The following is a 7,593-nucleotide window of genomic DNA, read 5'->3' as shown; positions in this document are numbered from 1 at the left end:
TTGAATGTTAAAAAAATTTTAATCTGTTTCTGAATATTTTTCTTGTGTTACAGTTTATTGGCTCTTAGTGAAATATTCATAATGGAAATATTTCTTTTCATTATAGCTGCAAGCATTATGATTAAACATTTACTGTCATGTAAGTGGCAAAAGAAATATGACATCATCCAATAAAAGTAAAAAATTCCCTTTAAAATAATTTCACCTCTTCTAGAATAAGAAAGGAAAGTACCTCATTACATACCCATTACAGGACAATAGCAATTACAAAACTGTTTCCCATTCTCCATTTAATTTGTACAGTGACTCTTAAGAATGTATTTTATAATTTGAAATCATCCCAGCAAAAATTGTAGTTGAATTTATCTGTAACAAGCTACTCTTTGAAAAGTGATTAACATGTGAAGGGAAGGTACATGCAATAGAAGAAGAATATGGGCTTCCTAGGATACATTCAATTTAGTGACTGATTGGAAAGACATTGAGAAAGTCACTCTGGAACTATCTGGAAAAGGGAGCAAGAGAAAAGGGCCTACAGCAATCTCCTTTCATTACTCTAGCTCTCTATACATCCTCATTTACATTATCATATAGTTCAAGACCCAGAGAGCTTCTGTCTATTACTGGGTTTCACCCACCACCAGGTCCCCTACATTTCTAGTATACTTATCACAAGGAACAACAGCAAACATATGGAGCATTTACAATCCACTCTCACATTTGAAACATACTTTTCATATTATTTGATCCTACAACAACCATATAAGGTAGGTATTTTTATTCTCATTTTAAAAATAAGGAAAATGAATTCCTGGAAGTTACAACTTGCTTATGATCATAGAGCTAGTAAGTGTTTAAGACAAGATTTTAGCCTAAATTTTCTTGAATTCAAATCCTCCATTCTACACACAGAGCCATCTAGCTGGAATGCTCCAAGAGAAAAGATATAAAGTTTTTTACATTTTTTATCCCACCTTTTTCTCCCTTCAGATTTTTTTCCTCTTCCCAAATAAAAGTGACCAATTCCACGGGCAAATGTATCTGCTACAAGACTTTATGGATGAATGCATAATGGAAAGGAAGTACAAGAACAAATGGAAGTTACAAACATTTTTATAACTTGATCCTAGTTCTCATATTGCCAACATCAACAACAAGTATTGATTAAGTATCTACTATGTACCAGGAATTGTACTAAACACTAGGGGGTACAAAGAAAGGCAAAAATATGGACCCTGTTCTCAAGTTCCTTACACTCTAAATATGCAAAGAATTATATGTATATTTAGTGCTCATATAACTAAATCCATGTGTATCTATCTATCTATCTAACATATATATATGTATATATATATATATAGAGAGAGAGAGAGAGACAGAGACAGAGACAGAGAGAGACAGACAGACATACACACAAACACACATACACAGAATCCCAGAGGAAGATGTTCAATCAGAAAGCCTTTTTAAACATTTACTATATGCCAAGAATTATGCTAAACATTGAGGTTACAAAAACACAAAAGGTAGGCTCTATCTTCATGATCTTATTGCATTAAGGAAACACCATAAAGAGAATTATGCATGCCTATACACATTTATACACACACACATATGTATAGGGCAGTGATGGTGAAACTTTTAGAGTGCCAGGTCCCACCCCCACACCAAACCCCAGACTGAATGCCATGCCTGCCCCCTCCATAGACAGCCTACCATGCACCCCTGAGTTCTGGGTATGCCCCACTCCCCTTACACAGGGGGTGGGAGGAAGAAATCCCATTGGGCTTACGGTCAGAATGACTGGAGATGTGGAATAAATGTCATCAAACACAGTGGAGATGGAGAGCAGCTCTACCCAAATCCCTCTGCCTTTCTAGTAATGAACTCTGGGTAGAGAGAAGGTGGTAATATGCCCACAGAGACTGATCTGAATGTCATCTTTGGCACCCATGCCATAGGTTCACCATCATTGGTATAGGGTAAATGTACCTTAATCCTAGAGTCAATCACAGTCCATGAGTAGGAATGTAAATTCATACTGTATGAGTAAATCATAAGGAAAAAAAGTCATCAAGAATTATTCACTTATATAAGGTTGACAAAATGCAAACAACTATGTACCAACAAGATTACACATACATACACACACAAATATATATATGTATATTTGAATATAGTATATATAAAAAGTATGTATTTTATATATGTGTGTGTGTTTGTTTGTATATCTTAGAAATGTTCCGCAGAGGGAATGTAATATCATTCAATAGATTTAGAAATGACTTCTTAATAAAAGAGAGAATTTTAAAATTAAGGGAATACTCAAGTTTGGAGCAACTAATTTTGATCAACTGATGAGGCTAGAAGACCAATTATAGAAGTTTTGGAAGAAAATGAGATGAATGAATTCTACAAATTCATAAAATAGCTCAACATTAGCTATAGGGCATTTGAAACACTCTTTTTAACTTTGTTTTCACTAATTTCCTGGCAAAATTTAATCTGAGATAACCTCATTATTATTCTCTTCCAATGTATTTTCCCAATACAGTTTACTACATTTTGCCCCTCTGGAAATTAGCACTAAGTGCTTAAATAGTTACCACTTAAGTTACAATTAAGTTATAGAAAAACTCACTATTTGACAAAAAATAAAGCTGGGAAAAGTGGAAAATATTATGGCAGAGACTAGGTATATATCAATATTTCATACCATATACCAAAATAAAGGCAAAATGAATACATAATTTAGAAACAAAGGGTGATGCTATAAACAAATTAGGGGAGCACAATAGTATGACTGTCAAATATATGGATAAGGGAAGAAATTATGGCCAAATAAAATATAGAAGATATAAGATAAGATAAAATAGATAACTTTGATTACATTGATTTTTTTAAATGCACAAACAAAATCAATGTAACTAAGATAAGAAGGGAAACAAAAAACTTGAAAATTTTCTTATAGCAAGGGTGTTAGATAAAGGACTAATTTCTCAAATATGTAGAAAATAAATCAAATTTATGAGAATGCAAGGCATTTTCCAATTGATAGATAATCAAATGGTATGAATAGCTAGTTCTCAGATAAAAAAAAAATTAAATTATAATCATATGGGGGAAATGCCACAAATAACTATTAATTAGTGAAATACAAATTAAAACAACTCTGAAGTACCACTTCATACATGTCAAATTAACTAATATCACAAAAATGGAAAATGACTAAAACAATCTTGGTAGAGATTTGAACCATTATAACCATTCTGTAGAGCAACTTGGAACCATGTACAAAGGGTCATAAAACATAAAGGTCCCTTTAGTTCAGCAAAACCTTTAACTATTTGGTCTATACCCCAAAGAGATCAAAATAAGGGGAAAAGGAACTATTTATAGAAAAATTTTTATAGCAGCTCTTTTTGTAGTGACAATGAACTGGAAACTTAAGGGATGCCCATCAACTGGGGAAAGGCTGAACAAATAGGATTATATTAATTTAATGTAATATTATTGTGCCATAAGTAATGATGAACAGAATAGTCATGAAAAATCCTGGAAAAACTTCTGTGAAATGATACAAAAGGAAGTGAGCACAACCATGAGAATGGTATGTGCAGTAATAGCAATTATGTATAGTGAACAACTGTTAATGAATTAAGTATTGTAAAAAATGTAGGATCCAAGTCAACCTCAAGAGATTCATGATGAAAAAAGTTAGCACTTTATATAGAAGGAACTGACATATTAAATGAACATTGAAGCATTCCATGTTTCACTTTATGATTTTTAGGAATTTTTTTCCTAGTATAAACTGTGTCTTCTTTTACATGTCATATATGTAAATAAGTATTATATATGTATAATTTGAGAAATTAGACCTTTATCAGAGAAATTTTTGTACAATTTTTCTCTCTGTTGTTTCCCTTCTAATCTTGGTTACATTAGTTTTGCTTGTACAAAATTTTTAATTTAACATAATCATAATTATTCATTTTACATCATATACTGCTCTTTGTCACTTGTTTGTTCACAAATTCTTCCTTTCTCCAAAGATCTACCAAGTAAATTATTCTAGGTTCACCTAATTTAGTTATGGTATCACTATCTATATCTAAATAATATATACATTTTGCCCTTCTCTTGGTATAGGGTGTGAGATATTGGTCTATACCTAGCTTCTACATTACTGTTTTCCAATTTTCCCAGCAGTTTTTGATAAAGAGTGAGTTTTTATTCTAAAAGCTGGGCCCTTTGGGTTTATCAAACACTAAATTACTAAGGTCATTTGTCCCTGTACATTGTGTATTTAATCTACTCCTTTGGTCTAACATTCTATTTCTTAGCCAGTGTCAGATTGTTTTGATGATGGCTGCTTTATACATACCTTTCAAATTGTTCTCTGCTTGAAAGCTATTTCACTCAGTCTCCTTGTTGGTTCTTTCACTCCAGCATTCATTTTGTGGCATTATTTTAAGATTATTTGGAGAGTATTCTCATGGTAGTTTTGAGTTTTCCCTGCTCATATTCCTCCATATTCCAGAAAAGAATTGTTAAAAATTGTATCCATTGGAAGCACATATACTAGAATTGGAACAATAAGGAGAAGATTAGCATAGTCCCTGTGAAAGAATAAAATGCAAATTCGCAAAGCATTCATATTTAAAAAAAGAAAATAATATAAAAATTGTGTTGACATGTAAAACATTTAAAATTCATTTATTCTTTAGTGATTTTATTCTCAACTGCTATTTGTCCTGTAAATTTGTTAACTATTCTCTCATAATGAACTTCCATACAAAATGAAAGTACCATATGTGTGCTTCAAAGCTGTATTCTGTTAACATTTTTCTCAGATCTTATTTGGATGTAACCATGTTCTTCAGCTTAATATTAAGCTGGACTTTTTTCTGACCTGGCACTTCTCTCTCTCTCTCTCTTCTGGCTCATCATTATTGCAGGAAGGCTGGTGATGTTGGTCAAGTTGACTCTTCCATAGATCTCAACATTGATTCTCTCTGAGCCTAGGCCTATACTTTACTCACCACATGACTCTATTTATACAAATATTTTCTTCTTTAATCCTCAATTTATTTTTCCAATTTAAGTTACACTTAAATCCTCAGTATGACCTGAGCCAAGTTGATAGAGATCATTTTGGGTATGACTTTACATTCAAACAATTCCTTCCTTTATAATGCTGCATCTTTGGGTGAGGCTGAGGGGGGATACTATTAGAAAGATAAGAATTTGTCTATAATCTCACTCCAGTCAACTCAAAATATGTTAAAATATGTCAAATTAATAATAATAATAACTTTTAATTAGAAAAGGAAAGAAATAAAAGTCTCCACATGGAGAAAAAAAACCCAAACAATAGAATATTTGATGAAATTAGCAAATAAGTATTCTTTAGACTTTTATATACTACCATGAGTGGGAGTATGCTATAACCAACTCATATTAGCTCCCAAGAACCATTTGTTAAATGTTCAGCATGAACATTTATACGTTGGAAATCATCAAATTCACCACACTAGGGAATGATTATATTATTCTGTTTATTCTCTAGTCTTGAGAAAGTTATGGAGAAACTTAACGGTTTTCTCTTCATGCATTGATTTTGGGGACCTTGTTATTAAGCTTTTACTAAGCATTATTTACCAGGGAATGAAAGAATGCCTGGTGGGGGGGGGCAGCTGGGTAGCTGAGTGTATTGAGAGCCAGGCCTAGAGATGGGAGGTCCTAGGTTCAAATCTGACCTCACACACTTCCTTGCTGTATAACTCTTGGCAAGTCACTTAACCCCCATTGACTAGCCCTTAGCGTTCTTCTGCCTTTGCTCTATTCTCTTACTTTTGCCCTATGCATGTCTATCTTCCTCATGTGTGTTTCTTGTAGACAGCATATGGTAGGATTTGGGATTCTAATCCATTCTACTATTTGCTTGCATTTTATAGGTGAGTTTGTTCTATTGACATTCAGAGTTATGATTACCAGCTGTGTATTTCCTAGCATTTTGCTTTCTACTCCTAGTCCTGCCCTTTCTTCTTTCACTATTTCCTTCTACACCAATGTTTTGTTTTTAATCAGTCCCCCTAATTCCCACCCTTATTTTACTTCCCTTTCTATCCCCCTCCATTCTTATTCCCCCCTTATTTTCTTTACAACCTTTTTAAACTACCCCCTACCCTCTCCCTCCCTTGTACTGCTTCCCTCCCCACCAGTCTGTTTGTTAACCTTCTACTTCCCTAAGAGGCACAAATCAATTCTCTTCCCCAATGGGTTGGATTGGAGTTCCCTCTTTGAGTCAATTTAAATGCACATAAGAGTTGAGTATTTACTATCTCCAACCTCTTTACCCTTCCGGTATATTGATGTTCTCCCTGCTCCAGCCATGAGCTTCTTTGTGACATATAAATTTACCCCCTTTTGTTTCTTTTACCATTTCTTTTAGTATTAACCACTTTTTTTAGCTCTAGTTATATATATATATATATATATATATATATATGTATGTATGTATGTATGTTTATATATGTATGTATGTATGTATACAGATATATATGTATGTATTTATGCATAAATATATCTATATACATATTTATGTCTTGGCATTTCATCCTACACAGTTTGTCACTGATGTGTAATTCTTCTAGCTGCCCAGGTGGTAATAACAATTTTTAAGAGTTACCAATGACCTCTGTTCTTATAAGGATACATATCATTTTAACTCATTGAGTCACTTAAAAAAGTTGGTTTTTTTGTGTTTTTTTTTTGGTGTTTAGTTTTTCTTTTTTCCCTCTCTCTTAATTACCTTTTGATGATTTTCTTGAGTTCTGTGTTTGGGCCATTTTATTAAATGACAATCCTTTCCCCTGTAAGAATATAATTAGTTTTGCTGGGTAGTTGATTTTTTTTTTGGTAGACCTAGTCCCCTTGCTTTCTGGGATATCATATTCCATGCCTTTTGGTGCTTCAGTGTAGATGCAGCCAGATCCTGTGTTAACCCCACTGTGTTTCCATGGTATCTGAATGACTTTTTCTTAATAGCTTGTAATATTTTTTTCCTTTGTCTGATAGTTCTTGCATTTGGCTGTAACATTCATGGGTGTTGTCATTTGGGGATTAAGTACAAGAGGTGATCTGTGGATTCTTTCTATCTCCACTTTTCCCTCTTGTTCCAGAATATCGGAACAGTTTTCTTGGATAATTTCCTGTAGTATGATGTCCAGGCTTTTTCTTTTGTATTGGTCTTCTGGTAGACCAATGACTCTTAGGTTGTCTCTCCTGCAATGATTTTCTAAATCTTCTGTTTTGTGAATAAGGTGCTTCATATTTTCCTCAATTATTTCATTCTTTTGATTTAGTTTTATAGTGTCCTGCTGCCTTGTGAAGTCACTTGATTCTAGTTGTTGAATTCTGTTTCTTAAAGACTGGATTTCTTCCCTGGATTTTTGGTCAGTCTTCTCCTTCTGGTCTGATTTTATTTGGAGGTCATCTTTCATTCTCTTTGCCTCATCTTTCATCTTCTTTGCCTCATCTTTCATCTCTTTTGACTCATTTTCAAGCTGGTTGATTTTGGCTTTCAAG

At 33.3% G+C, this 7,593-nt stretch overlaps 1 non-coding gene across 1 annotated transcript; it reads left to right on the top strand.

The window, feature by feature from the left end:
• Positions 1–4,562: 4,562 nt before the first annotated feature.
• On the top strand, positions 4,563–4,667 carry LOC130457722 (U6 spliceosomal RNA). The gene has a single exon (XR_008917006.1). It is a non-coding gene; the product is annotated as a U6 spliceosomal RNA (small nuclear RNA).
• The last annotated feature ends 2,926 nt before the right edge of the window (positions 4,668–7,593 follow it).

This window comes from Monodelphis domestica, chromosome 2 (genome assembly GCF_027887165.1).
Source record: "Monodelphis domestica isolate mMonDom1 chromosome 2, mMonDom1.pri, whole genome shotgun sequence".
Lineage (NCBI taxonomy): Eukaryota > Metazoa > Chordata > Mammalia > Didelphimorphia > Didelphidae > Monodelphis > Monodelphis domestica.
This window is presented reverse-complemented; position numbering and strand designations above follow the sequence as displayed.